This window comes from Sturnira hondurensis, unplaced genomic scaffold (assembly GCF_014824575.4).
Source record: "Sturnira hondurensis isolate 20B ecotype Veracruz unplaced genomic scaffold, ASM1482457v3 Scaffold0001872, whole genome shotgun sequence".
Taxonomy (NCBI): Eukaryota; Metazoa; Chordata; class Mammalia; order Chiroptera; family Phyllostomidae; genus Sturnira; species Sturnira hondurensis.
This window is the reverse complement of record NW_028074503.1, coordinates 29,365,545-29,384,097: the sequence shown is the minus strand read 5'-3', so window position 1 is coordinate 29,384,097 and position 18,553 is coordinate 29,365,545.

Sequence of the window (18,553 nt, the reverse complement as noted above, 5' to 3'; positions counted from 1 at the left end):
CAGGAGAAATTGGTCTATTGTAGTCCCCTTTTATTTCTAGCACTCTGCTTTTAGCTCGGGAGGAAGATAGGATTTACTAGGGAAGATTTATGGGTAGAAAAGGTTTAGAAGTCGCTTAAGGAACCAACAGCAGGACAGATATTGGACACCCCTGTGGATTGCGCAAAGTGTGCCTTGCCTTCTCTGCCTCACTTTCTTGATTTCTGTCTTTTCCTCTTTACCTGAACACATTCCCCGGTCCCCTGAATCTCCCTCCCCCTAGGCGTGCTCGGTGCCTTATACCAGTGACTTGCTCCCTGAGCCACACACCGGGATTGCCTGCAGAGACTTTAAGAAACACACAGATGCAGAGCAGCATCCCAGACTGATGAATCCAGAACCTTTGGCACTGGGATTGGTGATGCTAATGTCTCACCAGGGCTGGGAACCACTGCCCAGGTCCTAGAGTTTGTGCCCAAAAGCCTTCCTGGGATTTTTGGGAAGGGGTAATATGGGGGTAGCCATGGGGGGAGTAGCTAGTGAAGGTGACCCAGGCAGGTATTCAGAGAAGTGGGAGGGACCTTTGTATAAGTGGTGATGGAGGAGGAGGTCTGTGCCAGGCTGGTGTGTGGGGGCTGGTTGGCGGCATCTGAAGGGGAGAGGAAGTGAGAGGGAAACTGGGGAGGAGGGAACATTGGGTCCAACCATTGTGGTTCTCTTGGTCGTTTTAAGGGTATGGGAGGAGCGTGGGGATAGAAGCCTACCTACTGTGATGAGGGGTCAGGAGTTGAGAAAGCAGGAATAGGGAGTCTGTGTTTCTCTTTTAAGACAGTTGGTGGCCAAAGGAAAGAATTCTAGAAGCAGTAGTATGTTGTGGGCAAGGCAAAGGAACAAGTTTTTATTAAAACGGGGAATTTGAACATGTTCGTGTAGAAGTCAGCATCAGCAAGAGAGGCGAGAGTGATCAACAGGGCTTCCACACTCTTCCCAGGCCGGGGCTTGATTTACAGTCAATCTTGTTGCTTAAAAAAAAAAAGGTTTTATTTATTTATTTTTAGAGAGGGGAAGGGAGGGAGAAAGGGAAACATCATTGTATGGTTGCGTCTTGCATGCCCCCTACTGGGGACCTGGACCACAACCCAAGCATATGCTGTAGACTGGGATTGAACCAGCAGCCCTTTGGTTCAAAGGCCAGCACTCAGTCCACTGAGCCACAGCAGCCAGAGTTCTTGTTGCTTCTTTGTGTTTCGGTTTCCATGTCTGTAAGGTGGGGTTAGTAAGAACAGCTGCTTCAAAGGGCCGTGGAGAGCGGGTGCCTGGCACATGGTGAGCGTTGTACAGTATGTGCTAGCTATCTCATCTCCTCCTCTTTGCCTTCCTCCCCTCCCTCCCCCACCTCTCCCCACCCTGCATCACATTCTTCTCTCTGCACTATCTGTCCATCCCCTTCTCTTTTCCAGGCCACGTCCGCCTGGGAGTGTGCCACAGGAGGGTGTCGTCGCAGCCCCTCCCCACTTGGATGTGTGGTCCGGATGTGCTGCGGGGCAGGGAAGGGCAGTTTGGCTCCTCTGCCTCTGTCTTTGGCGGTTTGATTATTTCCTCTACAGTCTTCAACAGCCATGCTGATTTTGTCACAAAAATCTGCGCTTGGTCCTTGGAGCATATGGTGCAATGACAGAACTCTCTCTGTAGCACAGTGACGGGAAGGTTCACCTCCATGACTTTTCATTTGAAAAAGTTGCTTTAAATGTGGGCAACAGCACCGCAAGTCTGGCTCTTGGTACCTGATTCTCTACATGAGTGCGGGGTTGTCTAAAGTGCTCAGGTCTGGGCATCAGACAGCCTGGGTCCCAGCCCTCATTCTACCAGCAAGCAGCTGTGTGGCCTCAGGAAAGTGGCTACACATCTCTGAGTCCAGGCAATTTCCTGTGAGAATGTTGGACCCCAGTTACAATGGCCAACTTCCATTTCTTGGCCTTCTTGGGCTATTGCCCACTGTTGCCATCCACCCCAAAGGTCAGAGGCCCCACTCATACCTGCTTGCCAGAGGTTGCTCAGCAAGGCCAATGTCATCGGTCATGAGGAAGCCACTGAGGAAAGACAGGGCCGGCTTTTTAAGGGATCATAGAAGTCTTGACTAAATCCCCAGTAGGCCGCCCTGCTCATCGGGGAGATCCAGTATTCGTACTTGATTCCTTTTGTTTCAAAGCCAAGGTCTGCAGGAACAAGGTGTCCTACTCAAGTCCTTCACATCTCAGCACGAACACATGTCATGATTTCCTGAGAGCATCAGGGCCTTCAGGGGAAGATACACAGAGTTGAGAGGGTACCAGACCACTGAGGGGGGAGAAGGGGACAAAGGATTCTCTCATTTCACATTTAGGGGTGTGTGTGTTGGGGGGTGGGGAGTGGCACATCTGTCAGCGGTGCTGCACCAATTACTGTCTTTCTCTACCATTCTGAGTAGTGTAGCCTAGTGGTTTTGAATGAAGTTTAGCACTGGACACAACTGGTTACCATCTCTGGTTTACAGAGCAAAACACTGAAGTTCAGAGAGCTTATGTGACTTCAGGGAAGTCACACAGTGAATTAACGTCAGAGCTGGGATGCAGACCTAGGTCAGCTGGCTCCAGTCGGTGCTCTCAGCTGCTCTGCCTTGTTGCCTCCCCGAAGTCTTGTTGCTGATCTCACATCACCCTCCCCTGCCACCCACTGCCCCGTGTTGTAGTTGTCCGCTAACTCCAGAGGCATCCCCTCCTTCCTTAAAGATTTCATCTTCTGGCTGGCCACTACTCTTGCTGATACTATTCCTGCCATAATTCTTGGAAGATGATTCTTTCTTACCTTAGCCTACCTGCTTCTTGACCTCTCCCCTTCCAGCTGATCTCACCGTTTACCCTGCCATCCTCCCAAGTTTTACCCTGACTGTCATTACCAGTCACCAGGCCTTTAATTCCAGTCTTCTCACGTTGTAACCCTACGTCACATCTATTCAGTTCATTCTCTCTGGTCTCCAGATCCAATAACTGGTCCTTGATTAGTACCTGCCGTTGACTGATCCTGCCCGCTTCCTCCATCCAAGTACTAACTGAGCCCAACCCTGCTTAGCTTCCGAGACCAGATGAGATGGGGCACATTCAGGGTGGTGTGGCCATAGACAACCTCCCCCCTTCATACTGTCCTTCATCTCCCCCCACTACGGCCTTTCCTCCTCCTCACCCATCTTAATTGTCATGGCCCATTACTGTATTTATGTTCTTTCTCAAAATTCCAGCCCTGGTTAGATCCAAAGTCCCCTGTACCTACTGAGCTGAATGGGACCAGAGAAATCCATGCGCCAATGAATCTCACCTGGAATTTACGACACTAAGTTCCAGTGGGAAATTCTACTGCATCTCTCACGTCCTCTCACACTCATATTTAACTGATGGCTACTTTCCTTCTCCAACTTTTCCCATGTTTACTCTCAGTTGATGACCTTGTCTTGCTATCTTGCATGAATGTGGAAGTCATCAGAAGAGAACTTGTGCACACATTCACTAGCAAATCCACCCCCTACCGTCATCCGTTCCCACTGTTAAAATCAAGTCCAAATGAAGGTCAGATTTGACAGTTCCCTGAGCATACAAGAACATTTACACCACATTAGCAATACTAAATCTAGTTCCGAACATAATAAAATGTAACTTATTTCTTGTAAATGCCTCTAATCGTCATAAAAGCAACTTGGTCATCTTCCTAAAATTGTAGAGATACTCACTTGTAACCAAATCCCTACCGTCCTGGAACCCATATTTTAATAATCATTGTAAAGGTTGAACAGCTTCCACATTTTCACTTTATAAGCCTCCTCCATAATGTCATGCCTCTGAGTTTCGTATCAGTTTTGAATTTGACAGCTCCTAGTTTGTAAACTCTTACATGCACAATAAACTTACTGAATACTACTTTATTGCTTGCCTAGTGGTTTTGCCTTTGCCATTTTGGATTTTTCTCAGTTTCTGGTGTTGTAACTGGGACCCAAAGAGGACTCCCAAGAACCCCAGCAGTGAGCACCCAGGCAGGCATGCACACAGAGCTCGTTGCTCTCACTTCTTTCCTGACAACTGCAGAGTTTGGGGGGGCCTCTCTTGGACCCCAGGTCTGCTCCCGTGGTGTTTGGGACTATTCCACTTTAGTGCACATACCTATCTTTTGTTTGTGGGAACTTGCTAGTAAATCAAAACCCTATTTGGTTAAAAAAAAAGGTGAAAGCGTGATTCCCTGTGTTTTGGAACAGCTCTGGAAAAGGAGGGACCGTCCCAGTGAAGGCATCGTAGGGACCCAAAGGTGACGCTGGGTTCCTCCTGGTCTGAACTCTCCGCCTCCCCTGAGAACTCCTGCTTCTCACATGTATACCCACTGGGGTCAGGATCTTGTGCCTTTTTGGAAAATGGGTACATGTTTTTAATACTTTGGAATTGTAATGGCCTGTTTGGGAAACCTCGAACGTAGATAAGATAGTCCACCTCAAGGGGTGCCCTTGAAAAGAGGGTGCCTGGTCTCTAGGGGACAATGGATTGCGTTCTTTGATTGGGGGGCAGAAGCCTCTGAAAGGCAAAATGACTCCAAAAATAGCTTCTCTAAAAGAATCCTTACAGTGCACAGATAATTTTTTTTTTTGTAACAAACTGGTCATCTGAGCAATAAACCTTAATTTAGACCACCTCCCAGAAACACGACTTGGATCCAGCTATTCTTCTGAGTTCTGTATCGCTGTGCCTGAGACGTGGCAAAAATGAAAGCTGTAAGCTGTTTGTGTCAGGAAACACTCCATGGTTGTCTGGAGACTGGTCCTCATGAGAGGAAAGGGCTTGGGTCAGAGACACAGCTGTAAACATTCTTTCTCCAGATTACCTGGGTGGCCCTGGGAAACTGTACATTGTGTGGCCTTGAACTAGGCAATAGAAGTAGTGCAGGGCAGCTAATTTAGGGACCCAGGCCAAGAGGAGGTTGTATTGGAAGTGAACAAATGAAACCAAAACCAATAGCAGAAGCCAGCTTGCAGGCTAGGCAGTTGCACAAGTTTCTATTCTGGGCCATATTCATGATCATTCCAATTGGAATTCCAAAAAGGATGAGGAAGAGGCCTGCCCTAATATTGCTTGTGTTCCCCTATTGACAGCTTTGAGGCCAGGAGCCATATCTTATCTAGTGTGGTGCCCAGTGTATAGTTGGTGCTCAGGAAACCTGTAAAAAATGAATAAATTATTCAAAACCATGCCATTGTCAGGGAGCTAGAGAACATGGGGACTTTGGGTGCTCATTTGAAAGGGAGTGTTAGAATATTGGGGGAACATTTTGTAGAGTGTACGATTGTCTAACCATATGCTGTACTCTTGAAATTAACACAAAATCATATTGAATGTAAACTGTAATTGAAAAATAAAATTTAAATTAAAGAAGGGAGTGCTGGGATGCGGAAGTATCATCTCTGTGGACCTGGTTTGGGGGAGGGGTTGTTATAGGTCTGAAGGTATTTTTAAAAGGCTGTTTAGCCGGAGCCTGTTTGTGTGCTGGGCTGTGAGACTGTGAGTGTATTATCAGCGAGGCTTTAGATGGGTTTGTGTGATTTGCTGTGGCTGGAAACTGGCTGCTGCTTCACGCATCCCCTGGGGGCAGTGAGGCCAACAGGACCACCTGCTACTCTAATGACCCCCCACACCCCCAATTAAAGCAGGAGATGATTTTGTCTTTACAGAAGCAGCTTCTTTTAAATGTGCAGTGTCCAAAATGGCAGTCTCCAGTCACACGTGGCCATTAGCCCTGGACATGTGGCGAGTCCAAACTGAGATGTGCTGTGAATGTAAAATAACAGCCAGCTGTGTAAGACTTGGTACAAAGTCAAGAGTGTAAAATCTCTCATTATTAATTGTTATATTGATTACACAATGAGATGATAATATTATAGATATACTGGGTTAAATAAAAATTTAAAGTACAAGTATTATTCTTTTAAAATGTGGCTGCACAAAATTTAAAATTACGTGTGTGGCTAGTGTATTTCTGTTGGACAGTGCTGCTCTAAAAGATTCTCTGTCGGGGGCCCATTCCCAGAATGCTTGTATTCGTTTAGGTCTTCAAGGAATTGTAGGATCTGAATAGATAGAAAGGAGAATGGGATCCTGCATGGGCAAAATGCAGATAGCTAACACCACAAGGTATATTTAGCAAAGGAGGGTAGATCAGTTGGCCACAAACTCGCCTCTAAGGTTTCCTTGCATTTGATCTTGTTCTCTGAGGACTCAGGTGTCAGTTTCACCATCATTTCAAAGTGCTGGTGAAAAAACACACACACAATAATGACGTTATTGAACGGAGAGCTTCCTAAGACTATTCTGGCTGTGTTCTGTTACTGGGAACTTGCTGTGTGCCTTGGTCTATTCTAATTACTTGATCTACATTTGCGTTAATGAAGCAGGCACCTGACTATCCCCATTTTACAACTGACAGGTGGTACACAGAAGGATCAAGACAGCGAAGGTTACAGGAGATGGGGCTGAGGCACAGGGAGTGTCGTGGGTGTTGCCCAGATCTCGGCATGACAAGTGGGTGAATTCTGGACCCGTGCCCTGGATGAGATGGCAGGAGGGACTGATTTCCTTGGTGTCCTCCCAGCAGATAGATGCCTGACAGAATGTCTGATGGATAGCCCGTGCTCATAAAACACTTGTTGGTTCCCCACTGTAGTCATGCGCCTTCCCTTTTCCCATCACCTCTTCCCAGGAAAGCCCCTGCCCTGTGTTGCTGCGTGGCAGACAGAGGGCAGCTGTTAGGTCAGACAGACGGAGGTTTGGGGCCACGTCCTGCTCCTTACTGGCCGAGGGTCTGGGAGCAGGGTGCGGCTCAGTTCCTCATAAGATACGGGGGTGGGGGGGGACTAACACCCACCACGTGTGTTCTCATGGGGACTTAACGACGTGCTGAATGTAGGGAAATTCCAGGTACTGGTAAATATTAGCTAATGTCATAATCGGTCCTTGTCCTTGTGGCTCACCTCTGCTGCCTTTCTGTTTTCCTGGTCCCTGTTGCTGGAGAAGTGGAGACTGACAGACCAGGGGACTAGGGGTTAGATGGGAGTGACTTCCTTGCTGAGGCCCCCCAGCCTCCGACCTCCACCTGAGGCCAGTTCACTTTTCACTCTGTCTAGAAACTCCCTGGGATCTGAAAGGAGCCAGTCTCTTTCAATGTAGAAAAAAGATTTTTTTCTTAAGCAATGTCTTTCTGTAAAAATTTTTAAAGATTTTATTTATTTATCTTTAGAGGGGAAGGGAAGGAGAGAGGGAGAGGAATATCAATGTATGGTTGCCTCTCATGCGTCCGCTGCTGGGAACTGGGCTGCAACCAAGGCATGTGCCCAGGAATTGAACCGTGATTCTTTGGTTTGCAGGCCCTCACTGAATCCACACCAGCCAGGGCTCTGTAAACACTTTGAGGCCTGTATTTTTCCCTTNTTTCTGTAAAAATTTTTAAAGATTTTATTTATTTATCTTTAGAGGGGAAGGGAAGGAGAGAGGGAGAGGAATATCAATGTATGGTTGCCTCTCATGCGTCCGCTGCTAGGAACTGGGCTGCAACCCAGGCATGTGCCCAGGAATTGAACCGTGATTCTTTGGTTTGCAGGCCCTCACTGAATCCACACCAGCCAGGGCTCTGTAAACACTTTGAGGCCTGTATTTTTCCCTTTAAATGTCTACGTGCAATGGAGAAGTGAGCCTGGGCACCTGTCCTTTGGAAGCTGGTGATCTGCTTTGCATGTGCAAGTAGCAAACAGAGCAGAAGCCATGTCAGCAGCACAGTTTCAAAAGTGATCTTCCTCTGTCTGTCTTTGTCATGGTCCTATGACCAGCCGTGTGCCACAGGCCAGGGATGCTGACTGATGACATTTTCTTCCATTAGAGGTGGAGGGCCCATGCTGGAATGGAGCCCAGCCTAGGGTGAACACATCTGGATTTCGGTCTCAGTTCAAGCTCTCACGTGCTATATGGCTTTGGGCAAGTCCTTTTTCTTCAAGGGGGTCTTAGTGTCTTTGTCTCTGTAGTTGGGGGTTTGCGTCTGATGGTCTCAGCTCTTAAGACCTGCGATGGGGACTACGGAGGCAGGGACTGGACTTTTCTTGTTTGTCGCTTGATCCCTTGTCCCTTGCACGGTCTGGCATATCGTAAGTTCTCAATAAATGCTTTATTGTATAAATGATGGACCCATGGCAGTTTCATCTGTGACCACCTGCTCAACAGCTGCAGCTAATTCTAAAAAATCAGGGGACTTCACAGATACAAGAGTTGCTTTGGGCAAGCTCAAGGGCTTATACCATTTTTCATCTCTCTCATCCGTATGATATGTACATACTCTAGCTGAATTGACACATAGCATAAAATAATAAAAAGAGGGCTAATAATAAAACTACTTAACTCATCAAAAACTCCTGGTTATGTTGAAAACAATGAATAGAACATGAATGTTTATTTTATTTTTATGTTTAGTAAAATCTACATATTCAGGTTCAAGAGAAAAAGCCAGCACGTGCTTAATGCATTGCGTCAGTTTGTATATATGGAACCTCTAATGGGAAAGCTGAATTGTCATGGGCTGTGATTGTTTGGTTGCAGACCTGAGAGAGATTTCCTTCTCAGGAGCTTGCAGGCCCCTCTCAACGTGTTTGCTGTTGGAGGTGGGCAGGAGTAGTGGGGGGGGGGGCGCAGTATTTGTGAAATCCAGTAACTTTAATCCCTTAACCAAGCCCATCTATGCAGACCAGTGGGTAGACGGAGAGCCTGTGGAATCATCTTTAAGAGGAAATAGAGTACGCTAGAGCGTTTGGTCCAGGGAAGGGCTCTGTGTGCTCAGCACCCGCTGAGTAATAAATAGTCATTAATAGTTTAGGACTGAAGGTACATTGTATCCAAAGCACAGAAAAGAGGACCCTGTGCCTGAAATCATGAGCTCTCTCATGTATCATTGGATGGGAAAAGGAGAACAGGGTGGGTGCTGATCTCAGGCCTTGTACACTGACGGCTGTAACTCAGCACTTGGTAGCAGATGAAACAAGACCTTGGCCTGGGGAGGAACCACAGGACGGGCCCTCAAGCTCATAGGTTTCTCCTTGGTTCTCTCTCTTGCTATCCTTCCTACTTCCTCAGTCTTCTCAGTCACTCAGTCTCTGTCTCCCTCTCTCCCCTCTCCCTCTCTCTCTCTCTCCTACCTTTACCCCCTCCACACACACTTCCAGCCACTCTGAAGCCTTGCACAAACAAGAGCAGTGAGATACACAGATACAAAGAAATCCCACAAATGGAAAGGGACATCATCCTAGTAGGACTCGTTTCATCCTAACCCTTGTCTGATTTTACTTTCAATTTATGGTCTTTGTCACATTTAATCCTTTCTATTTCCTAAAATGCTTCCCTGCCACAGCCCAGGAGGGATTAACTCCCCCCTTCCTGCCCCACAGGTCCCAGGGCTGCTCTGGGCCTGGCCGCCCCAGCTGCCGCTGCCAGTGCCCGGTGCTGCTGCTGCCTCAGGGAGCTGCAAGGCCAGAGCAGTGGGGCTGAGAGGGAGACTGCCCTCTGGGAGACAGCGGCTGTTGCCACCTAAAACTTAACTCTGCTCCGAGTAAAAACAGGTCTCTCTCTGCACTGCGCCTTGGATGGAAACTTTGAGGGGACCAAAAAAAAAAGGGCTAGAGCTGTATGATTTTCTGTTTAGTTACAATTCTGTAAGGAGATGTATATATAGGAAATGCATGAATTTGCCGTGGAGAGGCAGGGTGGACTTGTGGGCATGGAGCCTGGGGGCGGGACTTTGGGTCCCACCAACTGTCGCACTAGAACCCTGAGTGACCTTGAACCAGGCCTCTCACCTCAGCTTCCTCAGCACTAAGTGAGAAGGGTGGTCCAGCTCCTGCCACTGCCCTTGACAGTGGTGAGAGCTGGGTTCCAAGATCAAGATGTTTGGCTGTGCAGCCCAGTGAAATACTAGCCAGCGCTCCAACAGCACTTTTTTAAAAATTTAATTATTGTTCAAGTACAGTTTTCTGTCTTATACTCCCATCCCACCCCCCCCCAGTGCTCCCCACCTCCCTCCCACCCCCGCCCCCATCTTAGTTTTTGTCCATGTGTCCTTTATACCTGTTCCTGTGAATCCTTCCCCTTTTCCCCTGAAATTCCCTCCCCTCTCCCCTCTTATCCCTGTCAGCCTGTTCTGTATTTCAGTGTCTTTGGTCATATTTTGCTTGCTTGTTTGCTTTGTTGTTTAGGTCCTGTTAATGGTGAGATCATATGGTATTTGTCTTTTACTGCCTGGTTTATTTCACCTAGTATAATGCTTTCCAGTTCCATCCATGCTGTTGCAAAGGGTAGGAGCTCCTTCCTTCTTTCTGCTGCATAGAATTCCATTGTGTAAATGTACCATAGTTTTTTGATCCATTCATTTACTGTTGGACACCTAGGTTGCTTCCAACTCTTGGCTATTGTAGATTGTGCTGCTATGAACACTGGTGTGCATATGTTCTTTTGGATTGGTGCTTCGGGGTTCTTAGGATATACTCCTAGCAGTGGAATTGCTGGGTCAAAAGGCATATTCATTTTTAGTTTTCTTAGAAAATTCCATACTGTTTTCCATAACAGTTGTACCAGTCTGGAATCCCACCAACAAGCACTTGGTTTTGATCTCAAAACATATGAACTTAGTCAGTCCTTGCAGACGATCCTATGAAAGAGGTGCTGTTGTTATTCTTATTTTGCAGACGAGGAACAGAGTTTAAGTGATGTGCCCCAGGTTGCGCAACTAGTAAAGGGCAAAGCTGGGCTCAAGCCTTGCCTCTGATACTGTGCTGTTCACCACTGGGCCACCCCATGCGCCCTGAGACATGCAGGGCTCTGAGATGTCCACCAGTGACCGGCCAGTTTAACTCTGTGTGAGCCAGCAACTCCCACACTGATTGGAACAAAGAACGCTCAGGAAGCATCAGCGTCAGAGTAGGAGCACCGGAAGCCCAATCGGGAGTCAGACAGGGCTGAGTTTACATCTTCTTCAACTGCTGTGACCTCGGGCAGTGCCCAGCCTCTCTGAGCACCAGCTTCCTCAACCTATAACATGGAGGTGGTGAGGATGATAATGGGGTTGCTGGGAGGATTAGAAGAACCAGTGCATGAAAAACTCTTTGCAACTTTGCATAATGCTTGGCGTATTGTATGGATGCCAACTTTTACTATAGTTAGACAGATAGATAATTAGAAATCTATCTATATATTATGCATAAGTAGATATATGGATATACAGGTATATGTACATGTGTATATATGAATACATGTAGTATATATACACATACATGGTGTCAAACTCACTTGTTTCACAGAGAGCTAAGGTGTGGGGAGGTCTAGTGACTTATCTAAGGCCATTGTCCATGGTGCCATCATTGAAAAACAACGTAACCGCTGGATCCATAGAGTTACAGTGTAGCCCCTCATCCCCTCTCTTGCCCTGGGGCGAGGCTTTTATCCCCATGAGCCTTTAGAGTAGGCTCCCGCAGCCTGGGGGGTCGGGAACCCTGGGCTTTCTTGAAAACCTACTCAGCAGGGTCTCTTTAGCTAAGGTCTCCCTAGGATCCTGTGTTGCAGCTGAGGTCTTGGTCTCTCTTTGGTTTGTTTCAGGAATGTGGACATTTCCTAAGATCTGAGTAATGTTTGAGGAAGGGGTTGCAAAGTCCTTGGCCTTGCTGGCCAAGCATATAACAAAGACAGGTGTTGGGCCTGTTGGAGACACTGTCCGTGGTCATTGCTCTGGCATCAGGGGAGCACACCCCCTCCCTGAAGTCATTCCAGTTCCCAGCCCCCCACAGTGCTGATTACCAGGGCCAGCACCTGCCTTGATTGAACTTGCTAGGTTTACAGTTTGTCATCACTGCCTGAATGGTCTAAGGCACCTTGTGTTGGAGCCCTTCTTTCCTTCCATCGGGGCCTCTGTAGTTCATGCCGGACACTGGCCCCTCCAGTGGATGGTCTCATGCAGTTTCACGCCCTGATGTGCAGGGTCCCACCTCTGCTCTTAGTCCTCTGTGGCTGAGTTTCCGGTCTTGTGTCTCCCTTTCGTAGAGCGGTTGCTGGAGAGTGGCTGGCCCACCAGGCACCCTAGTTTACATCCCTTGGTCATCTAGGTGGGGCAGTGAACTGACTTTAGGTCAACAGGGTGTGGGAGGAGTGATATGAGCCCCTTGCAGGCGTAGTCTATATAAACCTCTCATGTGATCATTCCCCTTTTCCCCAGTTGCTAGATGGATGTCGAAGCCCTGAGTAGCCTTGAACGCCAAAGCTCTGGCAGCCTGGGACCTTGAATGACTGCCTGGAGAAGAGGACCACCTCCTACCCACCCCACCACACCCCATTGCCAAGTGGCCTTTATGTGAGCAAGAAATAAACCTCTGTTAAGGTGCTGATATTTCCAAGTGTTTTGCTATTGTTGCCAGTGTTCCCCTAGTACATATTCGCATTTCTTCCATCTGTGATGTTTGTGATATTCCCTGCCCCCCCAACCCCAGCTCAAGTTCGCCTCTCATCTGAAGCCCTCCTGGCCTCACTGATCTCAGTGTGCCCTCTCCTCTGCATTTCCGTGCTTCATGTTGTCACACGGAGGCAGTTCTCTCTTTGCTACACACGGGCTTGTAGCACTAATTAAGGAGGACAGGGACCTTGTTCTGTACTCATTCTGCATCTCCCAAAATGCCTAGCGTCAAGCCCAGCAAACAGTAGGCACTCAATCAATACTTGTTGATCGATTTGAGAGAGGCTGGAATGATCCATATCAAACTCTAAGCATCATCTGGGAGCTCGTTTATTAAACAGCTGAATCTTGCAGCCTTTCTTCAATGCCACCAACCCAGCCGTTGCTGAGGGGGCCTAAAGTCTCAGCCTCCAGGCTGCAGAGCCCTCCTTGCCAGCCAGTGTCCGGCTGACTTGCCAGGATCCAAGGCGCTCCGGGCCTGTCTTAAATGGCCAGGGCATCCATCAAATGACCTGTCGGCTGAAGGTTATTCTTTGTTCTCTGTGCTCCTCCTGCTCACACACACACACACACACACACACACACACACACACACGGAGTAAACCCCTCTTTCTAAGGCTCTGGTTTCTCTGTCTATCTGGGGAATGGCACAGTGGTATCTTCCAATTACTGTACCTGTATTTTAAAATACATACTTATGCTATGAGGTCTCGTAGAAGTGTCATGACAAGGGACCTGGGAAGCCCAACCCAGGACCGGGGGTCTCGAATGTTATTAGTCAGCAGCGCACTCTGAGCTGGGCACACCTGCTTTGCCGCTGCAGCCAGGGCAGGTGAATGACGTGCTCCGCCGTACTCGGCGGCTGGATCATGTGATAAAAATACATCAGAGTCAGTACTCTTAGTTTTATTTTTATTACTTTTTGTAGTACGTAGTGTCCATTTAATGAAAAACAATGAGAAAACATGGAAACAAATAAAAAATTAACATCACATGAATTTTCATGAATCAAGGGTACCTCACTGTGAATATTGGTTGTACATCTTTTCCAGACTTGCCAACACCAAACGATACATTTCTAGTATATATATAGTCAACACATACTGTTCTGTAAGTTGGTTTTTACTTACTCATTTCTATCTTAAATATAAAAGGTATAATTTTAAATTACTTCATATTGTCCCATTTTGTGGAAATGTATCCTTTTTAGAAACCTATTGTTATATATATTGTTGGATATTTAAATGTGTTTCTGTTTGTTTTGTTTTGCTATTATAAATTCTTTGGTGGACATTCTTGTGTATAAGCTTTTGCATATTTCTATGATTATTTCTGTAGGATAAATTAATGTAAATAGAATTATGAGGTCAGTGGGAATGTAGCTTTTACAGGTGTTTGATACCTGTGGCCAGAAAGGTTACCCCAACGTACCCTCCTGTGGGCATTCCAGTCAATTTTAAGTTCATGCAGTCGGGTCAGTTTGTGTGTGTGGATACAAACCCCGGAGAGGTGGGACTGGGAGAAAGCATTTAAACAGTTAGTGCATTTCAAAGCTGTTCATCTTAGCTCAGTCTGCTTGGGCTGAATTCTGCTGCTCTTTCTTTTCTGCAGGTGTGAATGACTTTTTTAAAAATGAAAAAATATTTATTTTTAGTAGTTTATTTTTTATTGTATTTTTTCCATGACCATTTCTCCCTTTCACACCCTCTTCCACCTCCACCCACCCGCTGCCTCTCCGCAGTCTCCACAATGTTGTCCGGGCCCACGAGTCCTTTTTCTTTGTTTCCCAGCCCCTCCACCCCAACCCTCCTCTGCTGCAGAGGGTTGCTCTCGATTTATGAGTCTGTTTGTTAGCTCAGTTGGTTCTTTAGATCCAGCTCCACATAGGAGTGAAATCATATGGTATTTGTCTTTCTCCACTGGCTTATTTCACTCAGCATAATGTTCTCCAGGTCCATCCATGCTGTCGCAAAGGGTAAAATCTTTTTTACAGCTGAGTAGTTTTCCACTGTAAGTGTAGTGTGCCTGTCTTATCCACTCATCTACTGTGGACACCGGGCCTGCTTCCAAATGTTGGCTATTGTGAATGACACTGCAATGAACGTAGGGGCACATATACTCTTTCGAATTAATGTTTTAAGGTTCTTGGGATAAATTACCACAACTGGAATTGCTGGGTCATAAGGCAGTTTCATTTTTAATTTTTTTGCAGTAGCTCCACACTACTTCCCACAGTGGCTGCATTCCCACCAGCAATGCACCAGGGTTCTCTTCTCTCCACATCCTCACCAGCACTTGTTGTTTGATGCTTTATTGATGATGTCCATTCTGACATGTGTAAGGTGATTTCTCATTGTAGTTTTAATTTCCTCAGCAAGGGAAACAAAAGAAAAAATAAACAAGTGGGACTACATCAAATTAAAAAGTTTTCAATAGCAAAGGAAACAATGAACAAAATGAAAAGACAACCCACTGAATGGAAGAACATATTCACCACTACATATGATAAGGGGTTAATATTTAAAATTTATAGAGAACTTATAAAACTCAACACCAAAAAACCCCCAACAATCTAATAAAAAATGGGCAAAGGACCTGAGTAGGCACTTCTCCAAAGAGGACATACAGATGGCCAGTAGGCATATGAAAAGATGCTCAGCGTCACTAAACATCAGAGAAATGCGAATTTTGCTGCTCTTTAAAACAGATCCAGTTTTTTTCCCATCTCATGTAAGGTTACAGAACATCTGAAATACTACATTTGCATGAGTCTAACGGAGATGGGTTTGTTGATAATTCAAGTGGGCAAAAGCAGCATGTGGGGGGGGGGGCGCAGTGTGTCTGGGGGTGTGGGGGGGGAGGTACACATGTTCAGTTTGGAAGCCCCCTGCTCGAGAGCTGGTTGTTTCAATAGGAAACAGAAGAAGAAATCTGCTTATGAGATGCTCAGGGAAAAGTGAAAGCAAGACCAAGTGTGGACTATTTCATCTTCCAGGAAGGATGCTGGAGCAGGGAAGAGCTGCATTCGGGGAAACTGGCTTTCTGGCATGTGTATTAACTGGCTTTTTGCAGGTGTATTAAAATTCTCCTTAATATGCCAAAGAAAATCTCTTTCAAAGTAAAAAATAGAAACTGTTAATACTCCCCCGTCTCCTCCCTGCCTCGCTCAGTTCTTGTCTGCCTTTTGACTCCCACGCTGCCAGCTTGCTGTCAGCGGGGGAGAGGGTTGTTCAGCATCTGTGTTGGGCATAGATGCTTTGCTGCAGGGAGCACCTTTGCCCATGGACAAGATCCTTTATATTGCTCGAGGCCACGTGTCCTGATTAGCTTAGCCCCCTGAGGTAAGAAAGGAGTTGGTTTTTAATGAACCCCTGAGCAAGATTGCTTCTGGAAATGGGGCACTGTGTGTCCTGTGGAGAGGAACAGGGGAGGTCGCTTCTGGTTAAACCCTATCCTGGAAGGTCCAATCAGTGGCCCAGGTTATGGGTTTGTGATTCTCTAAAACAAAAGAAGCTTTGAGCAGTGTCATGCCAGGGGAAGAAACCGAGTTGAGTCCGAGTCCTGGCGCTGCCAGTGACTGGTAGGGTGACTTTTCCCGAGTCGTTTGACTGCTCTGAATCTCAGAGCCTTCATATGTCACATGGTTGTTTGTGAAGATCACATGGGCTAATCCATCTGGGCTCACTGACTCTGTGATACATATCCCCAGAATTGCCTGGGAGGAGTTGTCTCTGCCACCATTCCCTCTTTGGTTCTCTAACAGCACATTTTTTGTGTGGCTCTTATTGTACTGAGTGATGACAATTTACATAGTTTCCATCTTTGCTGAACTATTGTGTCAGGGTAATGCTGGTGGCCCTGACAAATAAACCCTCACGTTTTTAGGGGCTTTGCCAATGGAAGTCTACTTATCAATTATTTGACAGATGAGCACCTCCATGTAGGAATCCAGGGACCCAGCTTCATCTCTCTTGTGGCTGTGCTGCCCCCTAGATCTTTGGAGTTAAATATGCCCAGTCGGAAGGCTCAGGGTGCTGGCTACAGAGTGCTCCCTAGCCATCTTGACTTTGGAGTGACTCACGTTCCTTCTGCTCACATTTCTTTGCTGAGCACAGTTGCATGGCTCCAGCTACATGCAGAGGAGGCTGGGACCACCTGGCTGGGTACTTGCACCAGGGACAACTCTCTTCAAAGAGAAGGCAAGTCTGACCCTTTGGTGGACAGTTAACTGTCTCTGCTACCTCTGAGATCTCTCCAAGGCCAGGATGTCGTCTTCCCTGTCTCAGCACCTTACGTCATTCCTGACACAGATGTTCGTTCAGTCCAGTGGACTTGCATCATTTGTACATTTAATTTGGGTAAATTTAGCTGCTCAGAGAAAGAGAGGGAGAAAAGCCATCAAAACAGTGCTCGTGGTTCTGTTTACAAATCGCAGGCAGTGAGTGGACGACTAGAATGGGGTCTGCAACCACAGAGGGCATGCAGGTCAAACCTGGCCTGCTGCCTATTTTTGTGAATGCAGTTCCCTGGGAATACAGCCCTGCCCATTCATTTACATGTTGTCTGTGGCTGCTTTCATGCTACAGTGGCAGAGCTGGGTGCCATCGCAGTGGTCACAAAGCCTTAGATGTTCACTCTCTGATGTTCCTCAGAAAACGTTTGCTGACTTTGCTCTAGAGAGAACACATGAGATGGGAGGCTTGAATCTGTTCTTTGTTCAGTTTCTCTTCCCTCGGGCCCTCTTAGGGGGAGCGTATCATTGTGCACAATGTGGTCATCAGCCTAGTGTTTAAAGATATGTGTTTTTAATAATCACGGTGTCTCAATGCGACCTCACTACCTTGTGAAGCGCAGACCACATATACAGTACTTTATAGGTTATTTAAGACATTTTAAGGGCACTGTTTATCATATATACTTTCTTCCAAGCTTACTGGTTCTTATAAAATGTGACTCCACTGTTAAAGCCTGTTAAACGAACGCTTCAGCGAATTTGACACCCCTTTGGAAAGTTAAAGGAATCCCACAAATCACGGTATTACCACTACTTTCATTTCTCAACTATTGTAGTTCAGGAAATAAAGATACCCCCATCTGAATCCTGGGAGAATAACCTCTTAGCCCCAAGATGCTCATTAGAAGTTTATATTCTAGTAGTTTTGTGATTGATTGCCTCTCTGGCTCCTTCTTGGTTAGTTCATCGCCACAAACAGAAAATAATGGCCTTTTTTAAAAAAAAGAATGAATGGCAGCATTACAGATACACTGACTGGAAAATAATGAAAGGGAGCCTGACATCTGAATACGCGCCACAGCGGCATCCCGGGCACTAATGCACCTCTGCGGCCTCTCTCCCTTCCTCTCGCTTTCCCACTCTCTCACTGCTGCTTTTCCTGAGGTCTCCTCCAAAGTGAACTACCTGCCCGGGGTCGCTTCTGGGGGAACCCACACTAAGCCGGCTTCTTCTTTTGTTGCCCAAGTAACCATTCATTAAATGTGCGCTTTTGGGGTTGGAGAAGAAAAAGAAAGAGAAAGTTGAAAAAAATCTTCCCATTTCAGACTTCCTCAGCCTTTAAGCTTGTTGCATTGGGTGAAACCAAAGAAATATATAAAGGAAAAAAGGTTGCAAAATCAGATTTCCCAAGACTGGGGACACCTTTAGGCACAGTCATATTAGCAGCATAGTTTGGAGAATTATAAAAATGATTTCTCCAATGAGAAAATCCAGTTGCCTCGAATAATAGAAGTAGTTGCCCTGGCTGGTGTGACTCAGTGGATTGAATGCCAGCCTGTGAACTGAAAGGTTGCTGGTTCAATTCCCTCTCAGGGCACCTGCCTGGGCTGCAGGCCAGAGCCCCAGTTGGGGGCGTCTGAGGCAACCTGTGGATGATTCACGCCACAATGTTTCTCTCCCTCCTTTTCCCTCCCTCTAAAAATAAATAACATCTTAAAAAATAATCCACAACGAGAGTTTTAAAAATCACCACAGGTTATCCTCTGTCGGTTTAACCCATGACGTAAAATGACATCACATACC